Genomic DNA, 24,282 nt, shown 5'->3' on the forward strand with positions numbered 1-24,282 from the left:
GCCGGCCGCGGCTTTCCAAAGAGAGGTGGCCAAGCACCGCTATGGCGCCAAACTGCCCCGATGCCAGCTTCGCCCATCTTGCGGAGCCAGGGGAACCCACGGCGCTTCCCACAGACACAGGTGCGCCGGAAGCGGAGGGGAAAACGCTCCTTTTTAACATGCGAGCCGCGCTAAGCCAAAAGATCTGCCCTCCCGCCCAGCTGCTCCGAACGAGAAACCACTTCCTCAACCGTGAAAACCCACTGCTTGCTACTCCCTTCCCGCCAGCTGATAAGCAAAAATAAAGGGGAAAGAAAGTGTTTCGAAAGGAAAGAGAATGTGCTGGATCAGACCAGAGGCGGGGGGGCGGGGCGGGTGGTCATCTGCCAGGGATGCTCCTGCATTGTAAGGCTGTGGGAAACCAGAGCGCATGGAAACGCCGTTTACCTTCCCGCCGCAGTGGTACCTATTTATTTACTTGCCCTGGCGTGCTTTCAAACTGCTCGGTTGGCAGGAGCTGGGATCCAGTTAAGCCGGATGTTTAACTGAGAATCCATCACAGTCATTCCATCCTTTGAAAAACAAGACCCTTGTTTTACTTGATGCAACATTTTGGCGACTGCAACCCTGGGTTTAAGGAGCCATTTGGCACCTAGCTTGTATACCTGAGTTTCTAACACCGCCAACGGCACCAGAGGAGACCACCACGAATCGGCCCGTGCCCTTCTCTCTCGCTATTTGAGAAAAGTCATCTAAGGTAGCGACAATCGCAAACACGCCCTGGCAGCCAACCCCCGTCGGTTAATTGCTGGTTATTTTAAAAGCACACTTCCTCCTGCCTCTCCTGATCTCGCTGCCAATCAGACACATCAAGAGGTGCCCGCAACTTTCCAGGATTAGGCCATGGTGGGAGGAGAATTCAGTTCCAGTGAGTCAGCCCCCACCGGACCACACCCCATCTGGTGTTTCCCATCGAGTACCCGATCACCTTTGCTTATCCAGTCCTTCTTCTCCGTTTCCCTTGCGCAAACACAAAAGCAGAACGCCCAGAGCAAAAGCTGCCTCCCTGCGCCCTACAAATGCCGTACATCAGTTAGCAGTCATGGAAAGTTCGCACCTAGAGGATTCCTACCAGGGTGGATTTGATTTGGATCAAGATTTAAATGGCTAGTCAGTAAGACTTGATTTAAATCTGTTTTTCTTTTTACAGAAAGACTCATTCTTACTGGCATCATCTTAATATTTACAACCAGGCGAATGTTTCATTTTTGGAATAATAAATTTTCAGTGTAGTTTTTACAGTTATATCGAAAATTACTGATTTGGTTATTAAGAAACTACTGTGAGGTTTAATAAGTTAACTGTTTATATTTGGACAACGTTTCTGCTGTGCTTTATTGGAAGGAGAAAAAATAATCATTTCCTTAACAACAATTTAAACAATTTATTTAACTAAAAAAATAACATTATAGCGTATGTATCCACGTTTATTAACTGATGTGGTTAAACAATTAAAAAAACACACACCTTAAGACTGAGTTTTAGCACACATGAAAATCTTTTTTAAAATCCTTATTTCCTGATGAATAGCCTTTTGATGATAATGTAACTTAAATAACAAACTATCTTTAGAAAGATTTTTCCTCCAAAGGCATTTTATTTGAAAAATCCGATTTAAGTAAAAAAAAAATCCGATTTAATTTTTTAAAAAATCCAATTTTATTTTATTTTAAGTCACTGATTTTTATCCACCCTGATTCCTACGTAACAAGCAGATCCCTTGCAAGACCAAAGGCATCGCGTTCTTGTCAGGGTTCCCATCCGCAGGTACCCAAGCCCAAGATTCCACGCCTTTTAGCAGCAGCGTACAGTGGTGCCTCGCAAGACGAAATTACCGTATTTTTCGCTCTATAAGACGCACCAGACCACAAGATGCACCTAGTTTTTGGAGGATGAAAACAAAGAAAAAAAATTCTTAATCCCAGAAGCCAGAACAGCTGCGCAGCGAAAGCAGCGATCCCTCTTGCTATTCTGGCTTCTGGGATAGCTGCGCAGCCTGGATTCGCTCCATAAGACGCACACACATTTCCCCTGACTTTTTAGGAGGAAAAAAGTGAGTCTTATAGAGCAAAAAATACGGTAATCCATTCCGCGAGTCTCTTCGTCTAGCGGTTTTTTCATCTTGCGAGGCAAGCCCATAGGAAATTCGTTTTGCGAAGCGCCTCCAAAACGGAAAACCCTTTCGTCTAGCGGGTTTTCCGTCTTGCGAGGCGTTCGTCTTGCGGGGCACCACTGTATATATTTCACATTGGTATATCTCAGCACCTGGGTGGGCTTATCTGAACGGGAAAGCCTTGACCTCAGCCGTTGTGAATCTTGACTTTTTTGTGTCTCCTAGGGAAGGGTTGACCTTTGTCTCGGTGCACGATTGCTACTGGACTCACGCGCTCACTGTCGACGTCATGAATCGGGTAAGCTGCCGCACCAAATCTCAGCTCTGACCCACGGTGAATCCTGGCCGGGGTTTCGGGCTGGCTTATCTGACGAGCCCCCTTCGTCAGGAAAAAGGTGACGTTTACCCTGGCAAGTAGCAATGAGGATAGGAATGTAAGAATAGCTCTAGCTGGATCCGGCCGACGGGAGCCCACCTAGTCACAGAAATGTAGAATGCTGGAGTCAGAATGCCCCCCCCCCCAGGTCATCTAGTCCAATCCCGCGTTGCAGGAATCTCAGTTGGAGCATCCATGACAGGTAGCCAGCAAACTAGGCTGCTGGCTAATAATAATAATAATTTATTATTTATACCCCTCCCATCTGGCTGGGTTTCCCCAGCCACTCTGGGTGGCTACCAACAAAGATTAAAAATACATTAAAATGGTGGTATAGTGGTGCCTCGCAAGACGAAATTAATCCGTTCCGCAAGTCTCTTTGTCTAGCGGTTTTTTCGTCTGGCGAAGCAAGCCCATTGACGGCTTAGCGGATTAGCGCTATTAGCGGCTTTTAGCGGCTTAGCAGATAAGTGGCTTAGAAAAAGGGGGGAAGGGAAAAAAACCCACAGGAACTCGCAAGACATTTTCTTCTTGTGAAGCTAGCCCATAGGAAATTCGTTTTGCGAAGCACCTCCAAAACGGAAAACCCTTTCGTCTAGCAGGTTTTCCGTCTTGCGAGGGATTCGTCTTGCGGGGCACCACTGTAAATCCAAGATGCCTCCCTGCACTTTTCTTTGTTAACGCAAACGTCAATACACCGGGTGCTAAAAGTCACGGGGGGGGGTGAGCTTTATCCGAAGACGGGGCACTTAAGTTTTATCCCCGGGTCAGAGGGTTCTCATGCCAAGCTCGTTTTTCACGCAAAGCTTGTTTCTTCTTCTTTGGCGATCCCTTGTAGACGAGTAAGATTGTCTTCCATGAACATGGTCTTAACAGTGAGTCCGTAAGTGACTGTGGAGGCCAATTCTGGATCCCCACGTCCTTCCACAGTGGGGACATTGGTTTCCGGGCAGGAGTTGATCCCGGTGAGGGTTTGCCAAGCGTGCCTTCCTCTTAGCACATTTCTCCCTTGCGTCCTGAGTTCGAGTGTCTTCAAAGCCCACGACACCTTTGGTCAAGGCTGTTCTCCAACTGGAGCAGTCGCAGGCCAGTGTTTCCCAGTTGTCAGTGTTTATACTACATTTTTTTAGATTTGCCTTGAGACAATCTTTAAACCTCTTTTGTTGACCACCAGCATTATGCTTTCCATTTTAAGTTTGGAATAGAGTAGTTGTTTTGGAAGACAATCACCGAAGATGCAGCAGACAGACACTTTGGGTTTCTTCATCCCACAATGGAATCACTACAGAAGGCGGTGGGTTTGTGGGGGGTCAGCGCCCAGGACATAGACTCTTTCTGCGCAAGCGAATTTATTTCACACAATTCACACGCTGCTCGATGGGGTTTGTTTTTTTAAAAAAAGAAAACCTCAAAGTGGTTTGCAAAAAAGATATCAAAAAGATGAAATCAACGACAAGCTGAGATTATAAAACGCCACTGACGTTCTGCATGTCTGGGGTTGTTATTGTTTAGTCGTGTCCGCCTCTTCGTGACCCCCTGGACCAGAGCACGCCAGGCACTCCTGTCTTCCACTGCCTCCTGCAGTTTGGTCAGACTCATGTTTGTAGCTTTGAGAACACTGTCCCACCATCTTGTCCTCTGTCGTCCCCTTCTCCTTGTGCCTTCCGTCTTTCCCAACATCAGGGTCTTTTTCCAGGGAGTCTTCTCTTCTCATGAGGTGGCCAAAGTCTTGGAGCCTCAGCTTCAGGATCTGTCCTTCCAGTGAGCACTCAGGGCTGGTTTCCTTCAGAATGGAGAGGTTTGATCTTCTTGCAGTCCATGGGACTCTCAAGAGTCTCCTCCAGCACCAGAATTCAAAAGCATCCATTCTTCGGCGATCAGCCTCCGTGTGTAGGGGGAAGCAAAATCACGCAGGGTCTCTGCCCCCAAGATCCAATCTAGACAGCAAGCGAGCCTTGCTGAGAATAGCAATTTCTGGCGTCTGCTTCCGAACCTCACAACCTTGAGGACACTTGAAGGGGGATGTACAAATGTAACGAACGCTGGCAATCGATCAATATTCAAGGAAGGGCTGTGGGGCCTACTCTGTTTCCTAGGGCTGCCCTACGCCAGTGTTTTCCCGGGAATAGGATAGCATAATGGTGCCCGGCCTTATTTTATCTCTTATTTTATTTTATCTCTCACTGGACAGATCCAGTGAGTGCTTGTTTAGTCGTTTAGTCGTGTCTGCCTCTTCGTGACCCCCTGGACCAGAGCACGCCAGGCACTCCTGTCTTCCACTGCCTCCCGCAGTTTGGTCAAACTCATGCTGGTAGCTTCGAGAACGCTGTCCCACCATCTTGTCCTCCGTCGTCCCCTTCTCCTTGTGCCCTCCATCTTTCCCAGAATCAGGGTCTTTTGCAGGGAGTCTTCTCTTCTCATGAGGTGGCCAAAGTCTTGGAGTCTCAGCTTCAAGACCTGTCCTTCCAGTGAGCACTGAGGTAGGCTTGCCTAAACAAAAATGTGTTTACCAAGTGCCCAAAAGAGAACAGGAAAGGCACTTGTCAATACAGAGGGAGTTCCAGAGTGAAGATGCTTCCCCCAAGACGGAAGGTTGAATGCCTCAACACGGGTTCAAATTATCAGAGAGGAGGACCAACACCAGACCACTGCAGTGTTAGAAATCAGCCAGGCACCAGGAACGTTTTGTGACTGGCAGGTCAAATTGTGACCACATGGAGATCTCTGGATGCCGGGTTGGTAACCGGGGGAAGCCAAACGTCCCTTAGAGAAGGATCTGAAATATTTCCCTTGATGCTTGGATTGAATTTATTCTGGATTGTTTTATTTGACGTTTTCAATGTGCTGTAAGGTCGACGCAGGTGGCGCTGTGGGTTAAACCACAGAGCCTAGGACTTGCCAATCAGAAGGTCGGCGGTTCGAATACCCGCAACGGGGTGAGCTCCCGTTGCTCGGTCCCAGTTCCTGCCAACCTAGCAGTTCGAAAGCACGTCAAAGTGCAAGTAGATAAATAGGTACCACTCCGGCGGGAAGGTAAACGGCGTTTCTGTGCGCTGCTCTGGTTCGCCAGAAGCGGCTTAGTCATGCTGACCACATGACCCAGAAGCTGTACGCCGGCTCCCTCGGCCAATAGAGCAAGATGAGCGCCGCAATCCCAGAGTCAGTCACGACTGGACCTAGTGGTCAGGGGTCCCTTTACCTTTTTATCTTTACCAATGTGCTGTAAACCACATTGCAATTTGTTCTTTAAAACATATAGAAAGGAAATAAACAACAACAAACTTCATTGCACACACACACAAAAAAAACCCCGGTGCCTGGACATTCTCTTGCGTTGTGCGACCTTAACCTAGGTTTAAGGTGTCATTTGGCAATTGCATTATATATATCTGAGTTTCTAACACTGGACCGCTGGTACCTTCATTTACAGAACATTGTGATTATGGGGTGGGGAGAAATCATGCAAGATGTGAAATCCAGAAAAGGTTTATCAGCACCAGGCTCCCTCAGGTTTGGCGTTCTTTTTGTCTAATCGTCTTTTAAAACCGTCCCGGTTGGTGGTCATCAACTGCCTCCCGCAGGAGAGCATTCCAGAATTTAATTCTGTGCTGCGTGAAGAAGACTTCTTTTTATATCCCATCTTGAATCATCCAATGCTGGAAGGCCGCAAGTTCTGCCCTACATGATTCTGCAAACTTTTGTCACGCCGCATCTTCCTCGACTTTTCCATCGTTCGAGATCCAGTTGCAAATACCGTCACCGCAGCAGCCAGAGCAGGATGAAGCCAGGGAACGAGAATCATAGGACCACAGAATTGTGGAGTTGGAAGGGACCCCTGAGGATAATTTGGTCCAACATCCAGCAATGCAGGAATCTCAAATAAAGTATCCATGACAGAGTCAGGTGGGCAGCGTACAATTAATACAGGGAGATCACGTCATTGCTGCTAGCGCAGCTGTTTGACTTCACCCCCGGAGGTGTGCGCCACTGTCTCTCGAGACTGACAGATGCCAGCAGGACGTAACACATACAGCGGTGCCTCGCAAGACAAAAAGAATCCTTTCCGCGATTCTCTTCGTCTAGCGGTTTTTTCGTCTTGCGAAGCAAGCCCATTGATGGCTTAGCGGATTAGCGCTATTAGCGGCTTAGCGGCTTAACGGATCAGCTGATAAGCACCTTAGCGGCTTAGAAAAGGGGGGGGGAGGGGAAAAACCCTGCAGGAACTCGCAAGACATTTTCGTCTTGCGAAGCAAGCCCATACGGAAATTCGTTTTGCGAAGCGCCTCCAAAACGGAAAACCCTTTCGTCTAACGGGTTTTCCGTCTTGCGAGACGTTCGTCTTGCGGGGCACCACTGTATATAAATGCAGGTCCCTTGCCTAAAACCCTGGAGAGTCGCATCCTGTCAGTACAGATGTTTCTGAGCTGGATGTGCTATGATATTAACGACATGAGACTCTTAATCTCAGGCCCCTGGGTTTGAGCTCTGTGTTGAGCAAAATATTAATAATAATAAACCTTTATTGTCACTACACCACCTGTGTGCAGTGAAATTAAACAACCCCCCCCCCATACACTTAGTCTTGTTCGTGCTCTGTGTGCTTGTCAGAAGTCAATTACACCACTGTTTTTGTCCATTCAGCAGCCCAACAGCCCATGGATAAAAACTGTTCTTTCACCTATTGGTGCGGCTGACTATACTTCTGTATCTCCTGCCTGAAGGTAGGAGATTAAAGAAGTGCTGGCCAGGGTGTGAGTCGTCCCTAAGAATTTGCCTCGCTCTCCTGAGGCAGCGGTCTCCCACGATGTCATCTAGCGAACTCCGGGGACAGCCCATGATGTCATGTGCTGTATTCGCAACCCTCTGTAGGGACTTCCTATCCGTGGCTGTCAAACCAGCGTGCCACACTGTAATACAGTATGAAAGGACACTTTCTATCGTGGCCCGCTAGAAGGAGATGGTCAATTTTTGTTTGACATTGTCCTTTTGCAAGACCCTTAGGAAATAGGAGTCTCTGTTGGGCCTTCCTAATCACCTGGGTTGTATTGAATTTCCAAGTGAGGTCTTCACTAAGGTAAACTCCCTGGAATTTAAAGGAATAATAATAATAATAATAATAATAATTTATTATTTATATCCCGCCCATCTGGCTGGGCCTTCCCAGCCACTCTGGGCGGCTTCCATAAAAACCAAAAATACAGTAAAATCACACGTTAAAAACTTCCCTGAACAGGGCTGCCTTAAGATGTCTTCTGAATGTCAGGTAGTTGTTTATCGCTTTGATATCTGCTGGAAGGGCGTTCCACAGGGTGGGCGCCACTACCGAGAAGGCCCTCTGCCTGGTTCCCTGTAGCTTTGCTTCTCGCAATGAGGGAACCGCCAGAAGGCCCTCGGCGCTGGACCTCAGCGTCCGGGCAGAATGATGGGGGTGGAGACGCTCCTTCAGGTATACTGGACCGAGGAAGAGACTCTTTCCACACAGCGCCCTCTGATATACAATGGGGCTAGTTCCCCTCTCTTTTGCCGAAAGTCCAATACCATCTCCTTTGTCTTGCTGATATTTAGGTGCAAGTTGTTCTCTAGGCACCATGTGGAGACTTTTGAACCTCCTCCCGATACACTGATTCATCTCCACCTGTAATTAGACCCATTGTGGTGGTATCATCTGCAAACCTAATAACTGCAGTGGATGGCTCAGATGAAATAAAACCATAGGTATACAACGAGTACAGGTAGGGACTCAGATTCCTGCATTTCAGGGGGTTGGACTGGGTGAAGCTTGGGGTCCCTTCCAAGGCTACAATTCTATGATTCTCCTTTGGGGGATAAGTTAATAATAATAATAATTTATTATTTATACCCCGCCCATCCGGCTGAGTTTCCCCAGCCACTCTGGGCGGCTCCCAATCGAGTGTTAAAAACTATACAGCAGGACAGTCTCTTACATTCTTATTTATTTCGTTCAAAGCCACGAGGACTGGAGTCTGGCTCCGTTCTATAGCTCCGTGGCAGGCCACCTGCTTTGAATACAGACGGTCCCGGGTTCAATTTCCCGGGAGGGCTGGGAAAAGAACCTGCTGCATGAAGTCCTGGCAAGCCGCTGCCAGTCAGGGCAGACAATACTGAATCAAATGGACCCAACGGCTCTGGCTCAACAGCAAGCGGCACCCTATGTCCCCATCGGAAAAAGCTCCCAGGTGCCTGGATTTTAAAGCTGGCGACGAACCCCCAGAACCCGCCACCGAGGAGTCCTGACCCCCGCCAAGACCTGAAAGAAAGCTGCATACCGTCTGTTTCCTCGGTTGCCCCGGCCGTTTCACGAAAGCCGCGCCGAGCCCAAACATCCCCGCAGCCGCCGAGATCTGCGAGCCCCGACGGCGCAAGGGATCCCTCCCCGCGTGACGCTCCCCCTGGAACCTGATTTTCTGTTGGGGCAGGCAGCTCAGAGCTTCTCCCGAGCGTATCGGGGCCTCCTTGCCAAAGTCAACATTCAACACACCTGACCCGCCTTCAAAGGAGTCCCCCTCCACACACCTCCCGAGCCGCAATTATTCTTTTGCAACGAAACCTTCCAGGGGAGTTGTCAGCAGCTAGGCGCTCGGCTCCCTGTGCCGTGAAGAGAAGAAACCTCGGGTAAACTCAGTTCCCAGTGTCGTGCAGAGAAGGCCTCCCTCCGGCAAGAGAAAAGAGGCATGCCTATAGTTTGCTGAAAAATCCAGGGTTTCTCCGTGCCCTGCCCTAGGGGCTGAACAGAGCCAGATTTGCTGGTTTTGCTGACAGCAGCGTCAAACCCTCGCAGGGAGAAGAGTCAGTTAAGAGGTGATGACTTGATTTTCTAAAGAAGACGCACGATGGGTTCAAGCCTGACGAGAAGCCACAGGGACCCCAGCGCCTAATCCTGGCTACTTGGAGGAGGCTGGCTGCAAGTTCCTTCGTGTCAAAGCAAGGGCGCAGGCTCAGAAACACCCGTCAGCGTTTATGATATCCCAGAGGTCCCGAGTTCTGATCCCACTCTGCTCACTGGGCAATCCTTGGTCAGCTTCCTACGCTCGGCCTAACCTACCTCGCAGGGTTGTTTGGAGGATATTATTAATATTTATTTACTGCCCTCTGGGTGGTTCAAAACACAAGCGAACAGTCAAAATGAAAACAACAGCAAACCCCATGCCACAAACGCATTTGAAAGGATGTAGTATATGTAGTAGTAGGATGTAGTAGTATAGCCTTAGAGAACAAAAAAAAAAATGCAAAATACAGTTGTACCTCAGAAGTCAGACGGAACCCGTTCCAGAAGTCCGTTCGACTTCCAAAACGTTCAGAAACCAAAGCACAGCTTCTGATTGGCTGCAGGCAGCTCTTGCAGCCAATCGGAAGCCCCGCTAGACGTTCAGGTTCCAAAGAATGTTCACAAACTGGAACACTCACTTCCGGGAGGTTTGAATCATTCAGGAGCCAAAACCTTTGAGAACTACCACAAGTTGTTCAAAAACCAAGGTATGACTGTACTAACCCTTAAGAACAATTTAAAACAGCCCCACCCCAAATAAACAATACCCTCCCCCCAGTTATAACACCATCCCCATTAAGACGATAATGTTAGCACAAGTGGGCTGGCAGACGCCCTCATTCCTCTTCCAAAGAGAGGGCCCCCTTTGGTATCTCCCCCGTGCATGGATTGTACAGGAAGAACCATGCATGTCGCCTGACCTCACAGAATAATAGAACTGCAGGGCTGGAAAGGGGTATCAAGAGTCATCTAGTCTAATCCCCTAAAATATAGGAAGAGCAAGCTATACAAGGAAACTCATAAGGAAAGAAAACGTTCCAGGAAGGAAGCTCAGTAAACCATAAGAGGCAAAAGTACATCTTCAGACTAAACTTAATTAGCTTAAGGGACTCACTGCCACAAGAGGCAGCCACACGTCACTTAGGCAGCTTTCTATATTCCTACATACTTTTCAGATTTATACATTTGACTGATTTTACAATCATTTCGACATTTCAAAACTTCTGCATATCCAAATTAACTTAGTTTGTTCATTTATTCATCTTCTTTAAATATATGCTCTTGTGAAACTGCAGGTTATTACAATAATCCTGCCGAGGTTTCAATCTGTTTGCAATTTATCTGTAGCTTTCTATATTCCTGAGCCTCCTAATGCTGTCTGCACGGCTTGGCTATAAGGGAGCCTAGCAAGCATAAGCCTTCCAGGCTGCAAGGCAAAACTGGAGCAGCGTCCCAGAATCATAGCATTGGAAGGGACCCCACGGGTCATCTAGCCCAACCCCCCGCAACGCAGGAACATCAGCGGGCCCCGTTTCAAAATCTGGGCCACACAGATGCCAAAGCATGTCGCAACAGCCCAGGAAGAGGTCAGGAGTTTGCGGCACGCCTGGTGTCCCCGCACACGGCAAATCAGCTTTCGAAAGAGCTGGCCTGCCACACCCCAGAGCCAGCTGCCTTCAGGGCATCAGGGCTGCTAGCAGGGCTCGGCCACACCCTTTGCCAGAGGGGGTGTTGTGAGCTCCTTTTAAGGAAGGCGCTCCAGGAAATGAATCAGAACAGCTGTGCTTACTACAGGGGCACTAATTCATTGGAGATTTCCAACCAATTATAGAATCATAGAGTTGGAAGAGACCACAAGGGCCATCGAGTCCAACCCCCTGCCAAGCAGGAAACACCATCAGAGCACTCCTGACATATGGTTGTCAAGCCTCTGCTTAAAGACCTCCAAAGAAGGAGACTCCACCACACTCCTTGGCAGCAAATTCCACTGTCAAACAGCTCTTACTGTCAGGAAGTTCTTCCTAATGTTTAGGTGGAATCTTCTTTCTTGTAGTTTGGAGCCATTGCTCCGTGTCCGCTTCTCTGGAGCAGCAGAAAACAACCTTTCTCCCTCCTCTATGTGACATCCTTTTATATATTTGAACATGGCTATCATATCACCCCTTAACCTCCTCTTCTCCAGGCTAAACATGCCCAGCTCCCTTAGCCGTTCCTCATAAGGCATCGTTTCCAGGCCTTTGACCATTTTGGTTGCCCTCCTCTGGACACCTTCCAGTTTGTCAGTGTCCTTCTTGAACTGTGGTGCCTAGAACTGGACACAGTACTCCAGGTGAGGTCTGACCAGAGCAGAATACAGTGGCACTATTACTTCCCTTGATCTAGATGCTATACGCCTATTGATGCAGCCCAGAATTGCATTGGCTTTTTTAGCTGCTGCATCACACTGTTGGCTCATGTCAATTAATCACCGCACCTTTCAAAAAAGGGGGAAGAAAGGAAAAAGGACCTCAAAGGAGGAGCCATGGGGCAGGGGAGAAACGACAGGAAAGTATGTACTGTACAGCGGGGAGCAAACCCTCCTGGCAAATCTAACTCTTACCGAGGTGGAGGCAAGGGGTGCAGTTGAGTGGGAGAGCGTGAGCTTTGCTTGAAGGTGGTCCCAGGTTTGAACCCCCAGCATCGCCACAGCTGATCAGTGCAAAGAACACTAAGTCAGCTTCAAGCAGCCCTGTCTTCTATATGCGGCACAGGTGCTCTGCCGCAGAACTACAGCCTTCTCTTGGAGGAGGAAGTAGACGAGGGGAAGGAACAGCCGCAAGAAAGAAGAGTCTAGTGTTTCTTTAAGGAAGAAGAAGTGGTATCTTCGCTATTCTGACAGGCGGAAGGGAGACTCCTCGGAGGCAGCAGGCCAGCCCCATGCACAAGTCTTTGAGGGCAACGCAAACTCCTTCCCCTGTCCAGCCGGCTTCCAGAAACTTGGGGCTAGGCCAAGTACAGTGGTACCTCGGGTTACATACGCTTCAGGTTACAGACTCCACTAACCCAGAAATAGTACCGCGGGTTAAGAACTTTGCTTCAGGATGAGAACAGAAATCGTGCAGCAGTAGCACGGCAGCAGCGGGAGGCCCCATTAGCTAAAGCGGTGCTTCAGGTTAAGAACAGTTTCAGGTTAAGAACAGACCTCCGGAACGAATTAAGTTCTTAACCTGAGATACCACTTCTTCTTCCTTAAAGAAACAGGGGGACCCATTTCCGTGGGACCAAGGAAGCTGGCCGTCATTAAGGAGAAGCTGCCCCAGTGAGAACTCTGCTCAGCAGAAGGGGGGTGGACTTGTTCAGATCTCTAACCAGTCCAGGCCTCAAGACCCAAAGGGCAAAAGTGCTGACCCCTCCGACCCTTTGGCCTGTGGATTGGAAACTTAATAAGGGGTTTTTTTATTTAAAAAAAGGAACGGCTTGTATTTTGAGGGGTCTCTGTCCCAGCGTGCGGAAAAGGGACATTTGGGCAATTGGTCTGCCCTCATAAAGAACACACCCCTGCTGAGAAACCACTCAACAGGTGGGAGGAATTGCACTTCCTTCAGGACAGCGATAACCAGGACAGGGTCAGAGGTCTGCTTCCGGGAACACTATAAGTAAGAGGATGAATCACAGAAGAGAGAGAGAGAGAGAGGAGAAAAGTCCATCTTCTCCTGTACACCTTCTTGTGATCTGGAAACAGGAGGAAGAGATACTTCTCCGGGAAGCCAAGGGAATCTGCCCCCTCCTCGTTCACAGCATGGACGAGGGAGGCCAGGTCAGGATGCAGAGGGTGACAGAACCATTAGAGAAGAGGGTCGCCGTCCTTCTGCAGGAGACCCCCCTATACAGGAGTCTGGAGAGGGGAGAAAAACGAAGCGCAGGCCGGAAGGGCTCAGAGATAAGATGTGCGGAAGGTCTCTCTGTCTGGCCGATGACCAATAACTCAAAGAGGGGTTGGAGGATGAGTAGGGAGAAAGAAATGGAGGGGAGGGGAGGAAGTAAGTTCACATTCCTGTAGTGCCGGGGGGGGGGGTTGAATTAGATGACCCTTCCAACTCTACAATTCTAGAATTCTATGAAGGAAGCCTGTTGACCCCTTCCATTCCAATTACAGTGGTACCTCGGGTTACATACGCTTCAGGTTACAGACTCCACTAACCCAGAAATATTGCCTCAGGTTAAGAACTTTGCTTCAGGATGAGAACAGAAATTGTGCTCCGGCAGCAAGGCGGCAGCAGGAGGCCCCGTTAGCTAAAGTGGTGCTTCAGGTTAAGAACAGTTTCAGGTTAAGTACGGACCTCCGGAACGAATTAAGTACTTAACCTGAGGTACCACTGTACTGGAGGGATTGTTGAACTAGTTAAGACCCTGCTTTTGCTTCCCAACCCCTGTCAAAGCAGAGTTCTTTGCTTTTAAAAAACACATATATATGATGTAACAACGCACACCGACAGGCGTGTATTCGATTTCCGAAGAAGCAGCTTTATCCCCCAAGTCCTCCACGGAGGTCCCTCGACCACCAGTCACCCCCAATTTGGGGAGAAGCAAGAGGAAACACGAGAACCACAAGGGGAAGCAGGAAGGAACACACACACAAATGAAACACAGGGGGTGCTGGATTAGTGAACAGAAACCAGGGAAAATTTGTGGAGAGGTGGAATAAAACTTCTCCAGCTCGACCCTCCTGCCATCACAACACCATCTACTGGCCCGAACAACCATGGAAGCAGTATCATCCCGCTGTAAACCGTCCCAGCTTCCTCCACAGGGAGCTCCTTGAAGCTGTAGTTCACGGCGGGCGACCCCCCAACAAAACTACAAAGGTTTAACAATACACCCCTCTTCTCGGGGAGCTTTGGGAACCATAGCACCACATGGGGAGAGACCGGGTCCCCTAACAACTCTCGGCACCCTTATCAAAGTACAGCTCCTGACTCTGTTTGGGGAGGGAGCAGGGAAGTAGTGGGACGGATTGCTTTAGAGTCAGGTAACAGGTAAAGGACCCCCCCCCCCGACGGTTAAAGTTACAGTGCAAATGGGGTGTCTCTCTCTCACACACACACACACACATCCCACCCTTCCCATCAGGAAAGCAGAAAGCCTTAGAGGCAGGCCCCCACCAACCCAAAACGAATACACCTTTAAGAGCGTGAGGAGAGGGACTCTCCTTGGGCTCCCCTATACCCCCCAAAAAAAATACAACCCCCAAATTGCTCCCTCCTTGAAATAACCCCCCCAAAAAGAGGAGTTGTGGGAGGGAGAGAAGGGGAAACGAGGGGGGGGCTGCCTTCCAGCTGCCAATCCATCCCCTCCCCATGGGACCCGAGAGAGGACTAGGATTTGGGGAAAGGGGAGCAAGCAGGGGAGGACAGACACCCCCTCCCCAATACAAGTTGGGGGTTGAGCTGGGGGGGTGTAGTGACGTCAGTGAAGGGGAGGGGCTTGGGGAGGGAGGGAAAGGGGAGCAGCTCAGCTGGAAGGGGCGCAGGGAGCGGGCAGGTGGGGGGGGGATCGGCTGGAGGGGGCGTTGCTGACGTCACTGGAGTGGGAGGGGTCATGGGGGAGGGGAGGGGGTCGCTCTCACCTTGACTTCGCCCTCCTCCTCCTCCTCCTCCTCCTCACTAAGGCGCGTGAAGGCCGGCGGGCGAGGAGGAAGGGACGGAGGCGAGGAGCCAGGCCGGGCGGCCGCCGCTTCAGCCCCAGCTCAGGGCTCCCGGCTCCCCTCGGCTGGCTGGCTCGGGATCTCGCCAACTTCCGGGTTCGCCATCTTGGAGGAGGCGGGCGCCGACTTCCGGTCCGGAAAAAGGGGGCGGGAGGGCGGGGCGAAGGGAGCTGTGACGACACTTCCGGCTTCCCTCCCTCTATTCTCAGGACATTCTGGGGCTTCTCCTCTTTAGGAGGAAGCGGGGGGAGGCGGGAGGGGCTCGGTTTTTTAAAATAAATAAATATGGAATGTTAAAAAGCAGGGCTATTTTTACAATACATACAATATATATTGTATTTTTTTAATTATCTACGTTATTGTGACTTTAATACTTTTTATAATATATTTCTCTACATTTGTATGTTATGTATATATCTATTGTAGATTAGTGTATATAATAGTACGCAATAATAGTAAGAATAATAATATTTTATTTATACCCCGCCCATCTGGCTGGCTTTCCACAGTCACTCTGGGCAGCTTCCAGCAAAATATTTAAATAGGTAAAGGGACCCCTGACCGTTAGGTCCAGTTGCGACCGACTCTGGGATTGCGGCGCTCATCTCGCTTTACTGGCCAAGGGAGCCGGCGTACAGATTCCGGGTCATGTGGCCAGCAGGACTAAGCCGCTTCTGGCGAACCAGAGCAGCACGGAAACACCGTTTACCTTCCCGCCGGAGCGGTACCTATTTATCTACTTGCACTTTGAGGTGCTTTCGAACTGCTAGGTGGGCAGGAGCAGGGAACAAGCAACAGGAGCTCACCCCGTCATTGCGGGGATTCGAACCGCCGACCTTCTGATTGGCAAGTCCTAGGCTCTGTGGTTTAACCCACAGCGCCACCCGCGTCCCATGATATACGATATCTTTATTGCCATTGTCCCATGCAGAACAATGAAATTGAAAAACTACATAAAACATTCGAAAACCCCAAAAAACTCTGAAACCCCATTTTAAAATACACTATACTATACAGACCCCTTATGCTGCGTTTAGAACCAGAATTGCATTTGCGTGGAAACTGTTTCTCAGGCAGCTAGCCTTGGCCTTTATAACCCTGGACCTTCTTCCAGAAGGCAGAAGCTGAAAGAAATCATTTCCGGGGTGCGCACTATCCTGTGCTATCTCTGCCGCTTTCTTATGGCACCTGACAGCATAGATTTGATCTAAGGTGGGAAGAGTGCACCCAATTATTCTCTCTGCAGTCTTTACAACCCTGGACAGCATTGTTTTTTTCCCTGGCCGTGCAGCTCCCAAACCACACACACAGACCATAAGTTAATACACTCTCCACAGTGCAATGGTAAAATGCCGTCAACAGGTCCTTTGAGAGATTGTTTGTGTGTTATGTATATCTCTGTGTTACATCTTTTTTAGATTTGTGTGCAATGATAATAATAATATGTAATAATAGTAATAATAATATTTTATTCATACCCCGCCTATCCCAGGGACTGTGTGGGGCTTCCAACAAAATATTAAAATACAATAATTCATCAAATATTAAAAACTTCCCTAAACATGGCTGCCTTCAGATGTCTTCTAAAAGTCAGGTAGTTGTTTATTTCTTTGACATCTGGCGACATATCTATAATGTGTTATAGAGTAATAATCTACATTATTATTCTATACAGGCTTCCTCAAACTCCAGATGTTTTGAGACTACAATTCCTATCATCCCTGACCACTGGTCCTGCTAGCTAGGGATAATGGGAGTTGTAGGCCTAAAACATCTGGAGGGCCAAGTTTGAGGAAGCCTGATTATATATGGTAAACCCCAAGTATACATGGAATAGCCCGCAGGTTGAACTCCAACTCCCATCAGCCCTGGCCAGAAGACCCCTTGCGAGGCATTATGGGAACTGAAGTTCAGGATGGCCATTTCCCCTGTCCCTGTGGACTACGTGCGCCTTCCGGCCGGGGTGATCTCTCCGCCACGTACCATCTCTATAGTTTGAGAGACCCCTTTGGCAATAGACTGGGGGCGGGGCGTCAGATGGGAGGCGCTTAGGTGGTCTCGCAGAAGTGATCCCAAAGATCATCTGATAACAGGAATCTAATACAGTAATCCAATAGCAGGAATCTTTTTTTTAATCCAGCATGAGGCTCAAACCCACGACCCTGAGATTCAGAGTCTCACGCTCTTACCGGCTGAGCTATCCCAGCCGTCGAATAACCGAGGGTCATGGGGAGTGATGTAGAGAACAAGGATGTGCTCCTGACCCGGGATGTGGCGGCTGTCGAATGGAATCCGGACGTGTGTCATCACTCTTTACCCTTATCTATCTATTGGGAGCCATCCTAGTGGCTGGGGAGACTCAGTCAGATGGGTGGGGTATAAGTAATAAATTATTATTATTATTACTATCTAGCTATCTTTATAGAAGTGGGTGGCGAAGCTGAATGGGGAGGAGTCGAGGGGAGTGGGCAGAATGAAGCTTAGGGAACGCGCGCAGGGAATTTTTCTTAATTGTTTTGATCTAGGCAGCAACAGTAGACAGTAATAATAGTACACTTTCTAATTTTAAATTGCCTTAACCTGTTTTTAATTTAATTGTGTTTTCATATTAAAGTTGTCTTTTGGTTATCGTAGCTTACCCGTTCTTTAAAAGGTATAGAAAGGAAGAAAGCAGTAGCAGCAGCAACAACATCCAATAACAACAACAACAACATCCAACAACAACAACAACATCCAATTTTCCCCAGGCTTGCCACATAGTTAAACAAACCTTAGTTCATTAATCATTTCATTTCATCCTGATTAATTCATTTCAACTGATTGACATTATTATTATTATTATTATTATTATTATTATTATTATTATGCATATAGCAACAGCAGTAGGCATGTTGTTGCCATAAGTTAAAAACTGAATTGTTACAATTAGCTGTTTAATCTTTTTGAATTGTTTTTACTACTAAATTTATTACAATGTCTTGTGCTTGTCTTTCACCCAGGTAATTGGACATTTAAATTTTTATCCTTGCAGTTTTCCTTAGGACAGAATTGTTAATTGGTCGGTTAACGGGCCTGCCTGTGTGGTTTTGTGAAATTTTGTAAATGTTGTTTGTCTCTATTTATTTTTATTACTTCCCCAGTCGGGGATTGAAAACATCCACTGAAGTGTGGGCCATAAATATTGTACATAAATGAATAGAAATAAATAAAGTTAACCTGTTCATAGATTATTTATTTGCTATTTTATTATTATTTATAGTTTGCTGTTTATCTACCATATTTTTCGCCCCATAGGACGCACTTTTCCCCCTCCAAAAATGAAGGGGAAATCTGGGTGCGTCCTATGGGGCGAATGCAGGCTTTCGCTGAAGCTTGGAGAGCGAGAGGGGTCGGTGCGCACCGACCCCTCTCGCTCTCCAGGCTTCAGCAAGACATCCGCAGCCTAGACAGCCCTGCGGGAGTTCCCACAGGGATGTCTAGGCTGCAGATAGCAGCCTGCTTCCCGGAGCGTCGGGCGCGCTGAAAGCAGAGTGCCCGGCGCTTCGGGAACATATCCACAGCCTGGGAGGTCCCGCAGGGATGTCTAGGCAGCAGATAGCAGCCTGCCGCCCGGCACGCAGGACACCCTGAAGCAGAGCGCCCTGCGCGCCGGACAGACATCTGCAGCGTGGGGAGCCCTGCAGGAGTTCCCCGCAGGGCTCTCCACGCTGCGGATAGCAGCATGCTGCCCAGCGGGCGGGGTGCCCTGAAGCAGAGCGCCCCTCGCGCCGGGCAGACATCGGCCAGCCCCACAAGCTCGGGGGACAGCAGGGAGGCGCAGCGCCGCCATCCCGCTGTTCCTGGACCTGGTTCGGTTTCCCCGACCTGCTTTTGGGGGGGAAATAAAGGGGGGGGAATTCCTTTATTTCCCTCCAAAAAAACTAGGTGCGTCCTATGGGACGGAGCGTCCTATGGGACGAAAAATACAGTATTTCATTATATTTCAAAATACGGTATTTTCGTTAAAGTGTTGTGCATACTGACAGAGAGATTAAAAAACAATAACAATGAGTCAGTATAAATTAAGCATGGCTGGGTCCTTCTGCCTGAATCCTTCTGCATTCCAGGCTGGTGTCCTGCCAACTGAACTATGATCCTCCAGATACCTCTCAGTAGATCCCGTCCTACTTCCCATTATTAGGGGGTCTTAAACCATCCCTAATCTGATCTCTGCCCTTACCTGGGAAGTCTGGCTTCTCTGACCTGCTCCTTCCGAGGTGAGGATCCAGAAGTAGCTTTTTGTTTACTCGCCACACGAAGTTAGAATTCTTCACTGGAATATCTAGTTTCACTTTCTCCTTTGTCAGCCGTGAAGCTGCAGTAGGCAGTGGCAGAAGCTACAAAAGGAAACAGTAATCTTTTATTATTGTTGACATTATTTTATTTTGTTTATTTGAATACAGTGGTACCTCGGGTTAAGTACTTAATTCGTTCCGGAGGTCCGTACTTAACCTGAAACTGTTCTTAACCTGAAGCACCACTTTAGCTAATGGGGCCTCCCGCTGCCGCTGCGCCGCTGGAGCACGATTTCTGTTCTCATCCTGAAGCAAAGTTCTTAACCTGAAGCACTATTTCTGGGTTAGCGGAGTCTGTAACCTGAAGCGTATGTAACCCGAAGCGTATGTAACCCGAGGTACCACTGTATTTAGAATCCCCTCTTTTGTAAACGTTGGCTAAAATATTCCTGCATTGCAGGGAGCTAGACAAGATGCTCCTCGTGATCCCTTCCAACTCTCCAATTCTGTGATTCTATAATGGCATGGGACTTTTGTCTGTGGTACTCTGAGGCTGTTGCCCTCATTTGAGAGTTGGGGGCCAAGCAGAGTGTGGGCCAGGATCCTACCGGCACGCTTCTCCTTACATATGCTCCAACATTTTTCCAATGGAAATAGGGAAGTCCTATTCCATAATAGGGACGCGGGTGGTGCTGTGGTCTAAACCACAGAGCCTAGGTGTGATGGCCTGGGATTCTGATTCAGAGGCTGAACCAGAGGAATCCCAGCCTGCACAGGAGTCCCCACCTCCAGGGCCGGCTGAATTGGGGCAGGGCCTTGATGCTGAAGCGCCTGCACCTGTGTCGGAGCCTCAGGAGCAGGCACCAGGTGATCCCACTCTGGCTCCAGAGGTGGTTGAGGACTCAGTGCCTGCAGGTGAGTCTCCCCCTGGGCCCAGTAACCCTTTAGCCTCTCCTGAACTGCAGAGACTCAGGGCAGAGAGGCGAAGGGAACTGGTTGCTCCCAGGAGGAGTGCTTGCCTCGTGGCCAGGAGAGGCGGGTCTCCTGGGGGGCCGGGACCGCCCCTGGCCTCAGAACAGATAAAGGCCAGTCGGTCCGGTCCCAGGTTGTGGGAGCAACGTCGTTGTTGAGTTCCTGTTCCTGCCCGGACCCAGACCTGACTCTCCAGTGCTCCTGTCCCCGCCCGGCTTCCTGTTTCGGACCTCGCCCCGCTCCTTGTGGACTGATTCCAGGCTAGTGACCCAGGACCGGACTTTGACTACGCCTACGGTAACCTTCCCCCCGGGATCAGCACACTAGGGCTTCCTGATCAGAAGGTCGGCGGTTCACGTTGCTTGGTCCCTGCTCCTGCCAACCTTGCAGTTCGAAAGCACACCAGCGCAAGTAGATAAATAGGTACCGCTCCGGCGGGAAGGTGAACGGCGTTTCCGTGCGCTGCTCGCCAGAAGCGGCTTAGTCATGCTGGCCACATGACCCGGAAGCTGTACTGGCTCCCTCGGACAGTAAAGCGAGATGAGCACCGCAACCCCAGAGTTGTCCGCGACTGGACCTAACGGTCAGGGGTCCCTTTACCTTTTATTCCATAATAATTATTATTCCAACATAATAAATCATTAAACAATTTTTTTTAAACTTCCCAATACTGGACTGCCTTCAGATGTCTTCTAAAGGTTGCATAGTTACTTATATCCTTCGCTCGAGGGGAGCAGGGGTCACATAACTCCAGACCCTCCAACATTTCTCTGATGAAAAGAGGGATGTCCTAAGGAAAAGCGGGACATTCTGGGATCAAAACAGAAACCAGGACGGCTTCTGTAAATCCAGAATTTGTCCCTGGAAAAGAGGGACACTTGAAGGGTCCTTACATCTCCGCGAGTAAAGGGGACTAGAAACTTGCTCGTCTGGTTTTAACGGGAGCTGAACGTTTAAGGGCAAGCGGTCTGGAATATTCATAAGCAAGGGAAGGGAATACTCTGGAAGACTCATAAGCAACATACAAGTCAGTCTGTTTCACAGCTCACTGTTTGGCTAGACTGGACCTAAGGTCGTGGAAATGAAGGCTTGGCCCACGAGAAGCCACTTCCCTGATTTTTTTTTTGTTCTGTTTCCCTTCTCCCTATGCCTTTGGAAATTCCCCACATTATCTGAACCAAAAGGTTGTTGTCCTTCATTCTCCCTCCGTGAACAGCAGAAACTGCAAGCTGGATTTCCGAGGACAGGGATCAATTCTGAATCCGAGAGGGCTTCTCTAAGTCAGGGACATCCCTGGAAAACAGGGGCACTTGGAGGGTCTGCAACTCCCTGGGGCCTGGGCACCCACAAATTTCAGTGCCAGGGCCATGCATGCTGTGTGATAGGAATTTTATGGTCTTAGATATATGGTAATGTTCATAAGTGTACCAACCAAGCATGTACATAGATCAGCACAGGAAGGCCAACCTGGAACCATTTTGATTACTAAACTGAGCAAATGTTTTCTCTGCAATGCCAAAGTGGGAATCTTCCCTGTTGTCTCTTTCCTCACAAATCCTGTCTTAAGGGCACATTTAAGATATGAATAGGGTGTGAGCCTGTGACCTGGCCCAGGAAGTAAGTATTTATCATTACAAAAGACTGGCCAGGATCCCCAGGCAATCCAATCAAGTAACCTGCCAGACAGGAGATAAACAACATTAAAATTTCTGTTTTAGACTGCCTTTTCTGTGATGTAGGTATGATGTATCTGAGGGGTGGTCTTAGGTTACACCCCTTCTGTGATGTATGTATGATGTTTCTGGGGGTGTTCTTGATCTACAGGATGGCACCTTGTGCGCCATTGTTCTGGGTTTCTCCTGCGTGTGAGGGGAGCACCCTGTTGCAACAGATCAATAAAGATCAAGCTTACTAGCTGCTTTGCTTCTCAATATTCTCTGGTTGGCCTCTGTTATCTTCTCCTACCAATAGGGAACCTATGTAAGGACTCTATATGGGCTCTTGGGTACCCCATAAGGGAAAAGGGCAATTTTTGTTTACAACAGCTGCGTTGCACCCACAGCCCCGGGTACCCAGGGCCGCAGGGCCAAGCTGGCACTCCTAGTGATAAGAACGTCACTGCTTCTCTCAAAGTGTTCTCCGCTGCTGTGTTTCTCCAAAATCTATCTGGGGAAGCCACTTCAGAGCTTGCTGGCCTTCCGTTCTGCCAGGGCAGCTGTCTGTCAAGGGTTTTCTGCGGGACACGGCGTCCTCTTGCGAGAGACAGACAGACTGGCTCATGGGTGGAGGAAGGGGGGATTTGGCCGGCTGCAGCAGATGCAAACCAACCCACGAGCAGCCTCAGCAGAGGCTCTCGCCACCGGCACCGACTCTCTTGAGCGCTCAGGTTTCTCTCAGGCCCAGCTCAATCGATCCAGCCTCCCCCCCCCACCCCCTTCTGGGAACCGGCTTCCCCTGCAAGGAAGAACTTCCCAGTAGCTGGGTGGGCCCTTTCCAGGATTCTCAAACTGGAGGCCAACATTCGCTGCAAAAAAATAAATAAAATGGGTCGTTGCACCACTCACAAGCAGCGATCTTAAAGGGAGAGTTAGCGGTGCTGTGCATATAGCATAGCTGTCAGCTGTCCTTTATTTGGAGGGACAGTCCCTTATCCCAGCGCCGTGTCCCGCTGCTGTCCCTTATTGATGATGTCCCTTAAATTTCCCGGGTTTCAAAGGAAGCAGCTCCTCTCCCTCACTCTCTGCCGGCCAGGGAGGAGGGAGGCTCCAACTGTGTTGCCTGGCTGCGTTGCTCACCCAATAAGGAGTCTAAGAATGACAGGGGGTGGAGCTTGCATGCCTTGTGCCGATCAAATCGGCCGCCTTGCCTGGGGACTCGTCTTTGCTCAGCACTTCCCAGCGGAGAGGGGACGGTGGTTTTCCTTGCTGCGTCCCCTTTGCCGGGTTGCTGCGCTGTGGGAACCACCGCTTGAGGCTTCGTTTGGCTGCTGGCTGGGCTTTCTGCCTTTGGCTCAGAGGGGCTCAGAAGTCGAACATACCTGTGCTTGGAAAATCCCTTATTTTGGCTGCTGATCCCTTGTTTTTGAGGCTGCTGGTCCCTTATTTTCAAATCTGTAAATTGACAGCTATGGCATATAGTGGCAAACAGGCTTGGGACCCGGGACAGAGCAGAGTTGAGATCCTTAGCCACGAGAGAAGCTCACGCAGGGACTAGTCTCCCTCAGCCTGAGCTGCCCTGCAGTGTTGTTGTGAGGATAGAATAGTCATAATGGGGAAGTGAGTATCAATTGCTGGAAACAGCCAGAGGGATGCTCAGGTCCTGTTGCATCGGTCAAACCGCTGTGAGAACAGAATACTGGGCTCGGTGGGTCACTGTTGGCCTCATCCGACAGGCTCTTTCTGGGGGAAGTTAGCTGCTGAGGAAACGTCAGAGAGATGGGACAAAGGTCTTTCTGAAGGCAGCCACTTTCTCCCTCGCTTTGCCTCTCCTAAACGCTGAGATATGTCATTTACATCAGCAGCGCTGGTTCTGCATGCCTCTGCTGCTTCCTAGTGGGACGACCCAGAAATGTGCAGGAAAGATGAGGAGCCGTTCCTCCTTCCAGGGATGGAGCAGGGAACAAATGCCTGCAGGGTAGCTTAGTTGGTACAGCGTGAGACTCTTAAATGCAGGGGCGTGGGCTACTTTGGGGAAAAAGGATTCCTGCACTGCAGAGGGTTCGACTAGATGACCCTCAAGGCATCTTCCAAGTCTAAAAGTAAAGGGACCCCTGACCATTAGGTCCAATCATGACTGACTCTGGGGTCGCGGTGCTCATCTCGCTTTACTGGCCAAGGGAGCCGGCGTACAGCTTCCGGGTCATGTGGCCAGCAGGACTAAGCCGCTTCTGGCGAACCAGAGCAGTGCACGGAAACGCCGTTTACCTTCCCTATTTATCTACTTGCACTCTGATGTGCTTTCGAACTGCTAGGTTGGCAGGAGCTGGGACAGAGCAACGGGAGCTCACCCCATTGCAGGGATTCGAACCGTCGACCTTCT

General features: G+C 49.4%; 1 protein-coding gene across 2 annotated transcripts in view; it reads right to left on the minus strand.

Annotated features, from left to right (window-relative positions):
* SBNO2 (strawberry notch homolog 2) overlaps positions 1–19,373 on the minus strand; it is a 113,808-nt gene extending 94,435 nt beyond the window's left edge. The window contains exon 1 of one of the 2 annotated variants that reach the window (XM_079960441.1): positions 19,218–19,373. The gene's annotated coding sequence lies outside the window, so the exon portion shown is untranslated. Of the gene's footprint in view, positions 1–14,920; positions 15,092–19,217 lie in introns of those variants that run through there. The other variant, XM_079960440.1, reaches the window with a different exon arrangement.
* Between the last annotated feature and the right edge of the window lie 4,909 nt (positions 19,374–24,282).

The sequence above is a fragment of the Podarcis cretensis genome (assembly GCF_951804945.1).
Source record: "Podarcis cretensis genome assembly, chromosome: 18".
Taxonomy (NCBI): Eukaryota; Metazoa; Chordata; class Lepidosauria; order Squamata; family Lacertidae; genus Podarcis; species Podarcis cretensis.